Genomic DNA, 4,569 nt, shown 5'->3' with positions numbered 1-4,569 from the left:
CGGTCCCTCCGCATCCCCGGAGCCGCGCTCCGCCGCCGGCCCCGCCACAGCCCCCGGGATGCCCGGGGATGGAGGGGGGGATGGAGGGAGAGGGGGATTCCTGGGGTCCGGAGCCACCAGGGCTGGAAATGCCGCAGCGGGGTAAGCGGGGAGGAATCGGGAACCCGCAAGCACCGGGGCAGGCACCGGGAGCCCGCAGCCGCCCCCGCGTCGCCGACCAGCTTTGCCTGATGTCACCGAGGGGCCGGGACGGAGCCGGCGAGGCTGTAAAACCAGGCACTGGATTTCCTCCTGCAGCCTCCGCCCGCCCCGGGGGCTGGCCCGACTCGGCACGGCACGGCCCCTGGGAAGGGAGGGGAAACGGAGCGGAGGGAGGCACCGAGCTAAAGGAAGGAAAAAAAAAAAAGAAAAAAAAAAAACACATAGCGGGAGGGGCGGGGACAGGCAGAAGGCCGGAGGAGTGAAGCTTGTTGGGGGTCACTGGGATGGGGGGGATGCTTGGTGGAGTCCCAGTTACAGCTCGGGATGAGCACTGGAGGGTTGGGGGGGTGGGAGGGAGGGAAGCTGTTTGGTGACAGGGGCTCTGGAAGAGAATCTGGCATCACCAGCTCCTCCTGCAGCTCCTAGGTCTGGGATTGATAGGATTGTTTCAGTTGGGAAAAGCCCTCTAAGGTCATCAAGTCATCAACCCAACACCACCATGGCCACTAACCATGCCCCAAAGTGCCATGGCCACAGGTTTCTTGATCACCTCCAGGCATGGGGACTCCACCCCCTCCCTGCCAGCCCGTTCCAATCCCTGACCACTCTTGCAGCAAAGAAATTCTTCCTAATCTCCAAGTTCGACTTCCCCTGGTGCAATTTGAGGCCATTTCCTCTCTAGTTACTTGAAAGAAGATTCCAAACCCCCACCTCACTGCAGCCTCCTTGCAGTCAGTTGTCCATAGCAGTATGGTTCACTCACACCATCCAAAAAAGAAACCAACCCAAAAAACATTGAACAATCTCCCAAAAGCATTAAATTCAAGTGCATGAATATTAACAGTGCACCTTTTGATCTGAGCAGCCAAGTTTTATCTCATCCCATGAGCTCAGCCCTGGCCAGCAGTGCCACGTGGGTTCAGAGCAGTGCCCAGCCCCCTGCTCTCCACAGCTGGCCCTCATGGGGTGACACAGTCTCTGTCCCCTGGACAGATGAAGGGCTGTGACCCAGGCCATGCAGCAAGTCCCTGCCAGGGGCCTGGGCTGAGCCCTTCCCTGTGCCAGGTCTCTGATGTGCAGGGGGAAAGTGGGGACCAGAGCACCTGTGCTCAGCCCAGCAGGGACCCCAGGGGACAGTGGGGCTGCTTTCAAGAGGCCTTGAGCCTCCAAGATGATGCTGGAACCCCGCAGTGTAGTTTTGTTTTTTGGAAGCAAACAGAACCAGGCAGAGCTGTTTGTGCTTTCCTCCCACCCCTCCCTGGCCCTGCACCGGGTGCCTGCCCTGCCCTGGCTCTTCCCCTTCCCTGCTCCCAGCCTGCTGATAAAACCCTATCACAGGGGCCAGGCAGCTGCTGCTGACAACACCAAAACGCAGACTTCTATGCCTCAGCTCCCTGCACAGCTGAAATAACAGCAGCTTCCCACAGCCTTCCAGCCCCTCGGGCTTGATTTCCAGTGAGAGCACAGAGCTGGTGCTCCCAGCTCCAGCCCTGCTTAGGGCACCAGAACCGCCTGCCCCGCCTGCCCACTTGCCAGGGCTGTGATATGCTTCAAACTGGAAAGTTTAGCAGGCAGGAGGATGAGCAAGGACAATGTGGGCTATTGTCCTGCTTATCTGGAGCCAAGGGAGAGTCAAGGGAACTTCCTGGGACACCCTGTGAAAGGGAATCCAGCCCTGCAGCAGCACCTTGCACTGCCCAAGGCAGCTCTGTGCCTTCTGGATGTGGGTTTTAACCCTGCCTGGGCACTGAGGTGCAGTCCCCATTCCTGGCCTGGTCACCCCACGGTGCTGGGTGGAGGTCATAGAATCAGAATTGTTTTGTTTGGAAGAGACTCTCTAAGATCAAATCCAAGCATCAACCTAAGACCACTATGGCCATTAAAACATGTCCTGAAGTGCCATGGCCACACCTTTCTTGAACACCTCCAGGGCGGGGAACTCCACCACCTCCCTGGGCAGCCTGTTCCAGTCCCTGACCACTCTTGCAGGAAAGCTCTCTCTGCTGCAGGCAGGGTGTGATGATGCTCTGCACAGGGGTGTCCTCAGACCCAGCAGCATGTCAGGAGGGAACTGCATGACACTGCAAGATGTGCTGTGACATGAGATGGGTGCCTTGCATCACCTCAGCCTGGATGGACAGAAACCAGAGGCAGCTCCCAGCTGCCTCTCAGCAACCAGCATTGCCTCTCTGGGCTCCCTTTGGGATGCAGCCTGTGCTTCCCTTTGGTGCTGAGCTCTTTGGGTAGTGAAACCCTGGCCCACCTCTGGTGTTGCTTGGCACTGCTGGAGCACACAGAACAAACAGCAGCACTATTCACAGTCATCAAACCCCTTCAAAGCCCTCCAGCTCTGTCTGACCTCTAAGCTAAGATGCAGCTCTGTTTGCTGAGCAATTTTTCCCGGTCCCTTGGTTGACCACTAAGGATGGTTTCAGGGGGGAAAAAAAAACCCACTTCTGATAATGGATAATAAATAATATAAAGCAGGAAGGCAACTGAGAGGGTTTAAAAATAGGCAGGCAGTTTCCTTTCTCCTCTCCTGGGAACCTTCTGGGCCTGAAAAGCAAAACACTCAGAGCAGGGTCAGGAGCCCAAGTTCAGGATGTTTGCTCAGTGTAGCTAACCCCAAACACTCAGCCATCAGGGGCCAGGCTCTTGAAAATCCTGAGGTTCACAACAAATAAAACTTTTCAGGGCTTCTTGTTGGCCTCCAAGCCCAGAGCCAAAAGGGAACGAGGCAGGATCACACCCTCAGGCTTCTCCCCTATGACTCTTGAAAGTCTAAAAATGGTTGGAAAAGGCAATTAATTATCTGACAGGCACATGACTCTGGGAGCAGGGGATTGAAGAAAACGATCAACCATTCAGCAAGTAATTAAAAAAAAAGACTATAATGTAAGAAGATCTTCTTACACTTGGCAAACTCAGCAAAAGCTTCCCATGTCCTGCATTGACGTCAGCTGTGGATGCCTCATTGGCTTCAGCAGGCACAGGGGCACGGGAGGGAGGGCACAGGAGCTGGGTGCTGCAGGAAACCCCTGGCCCTCTTTCTCTCTGTCCCTCTGCAGAAGAAATCCAAAGCCACAGAGCCAAGGTGGGAACATCCACAGAGCACAAATCCCTGTGCCACTGCTGCAGTCTGCAGCCCGCAGGCTGCCCTGCCTGGTCAGGGGCACAGAGTGGGTAATGTGGAGGGCTCTGGCAAACTTGAAGTCCTGGTTTAGCTCTATCCATTTGGGTCAGGACTTGCAGATTCAGACCTCAGCTTGTTTCTTAGTAACTGGGGCTCCGCACAGACCCTAGGTCATCTCTTCCCAGCAGGTACAAGCTTGTACATGCAGCCTTGGAGCATCTCCCTCTGCTCCATCCTCCAGCCTTCCCAGCAACTGCTCTCCTTTGCTTTCATCTCACTGCTCCACTTCTCAGAAGGGCTTTCCAGCAAATTTCCTGCAGGACACAATTCACAGTGACCCAGTTCCCGTGCTCAATGTTGCTGGTTTGTTTCTTTTTTTTCCCTCCAGTGAGGCCGCCCACTCCAAAGCATCCCCTCAGAAACACCTTCACAGGGGCTGCTGCCTCCTGCATGGCATTGGGCTGCCTGCAACCCTGACCCCGATGTTCCTGCCACCATCCTGGGGCACACACTGGCACCACCTCACATAACCCAGTGAGCCTTCAGTGGGACAACGTCAGAGGACTGAGAAAAGCTGATCTCAGCTGCAACCAGAGAAAGCAAGAATCAGCCCCAGCTGCCTCTATCTCCAGCATCACAGCACCAGCAGCTCCTGCTGCTCCACAAGCCACTGACCCAGGACCCAAACCAGCATCACAAAATCACAGAGTGATAGGGGTTGGAAGAGACCTCTGGACATCATCCTAGTCCAACCCCCCTGCTAAAGCAGGTCACCCAGAGCAGGTTGCACAGGACAGCACCCAGGTGGGCTTTGAAGGACTCCAGAGGTGGAGACTCCACCACCTCTATGGAGAGCCTGTCCTAGTGTTCCACCACCCTCAATGTAAAGAAGTTCCTCCTCATACATTGATAGAATGGTTTGGGTTGGAAGGGACCTTAAAGATCATCCAGTTCCAACACCTCCCACCAGCCCAGGTTGCCCAAGGCCTCCAGCCTGGCCTTGAACACCTCCAGGGAGGGGGCATCCATGACCTCCCTGGGCAACCTGTTCCAGTGTCTCCCCACCCTCACTGGAAAGAATTTCTTCCTAATCTCCAACCCAAATCTACCTTTCTCAAGCTTCAATCCATTCCCTCCTGTCCTCTCACTGCCAGTTCACTACAATCCTCATGTTTAGATGGAACTTCCCATGTTGAAGTCCATCCTCTGCTGGGAACAGGGCTGGGGGAGCTGTG

Source organism: Indicator indicator, chromosome 28 (assembly GCF_027791375.1).
Source record: "Indicator indicator isolate 239-I01 chromosome 28, UM_Iind_1.1, whole genome shotgun sequence".
Taxonomy (NCBI): Eukaryota; Metazoa; Chordata; class Aves; order Piciformes; family Indicatoridae; genus Indicator; species Indicator indicator.
Note: the sequence above shows the minus strand (reverse complement) of the source record.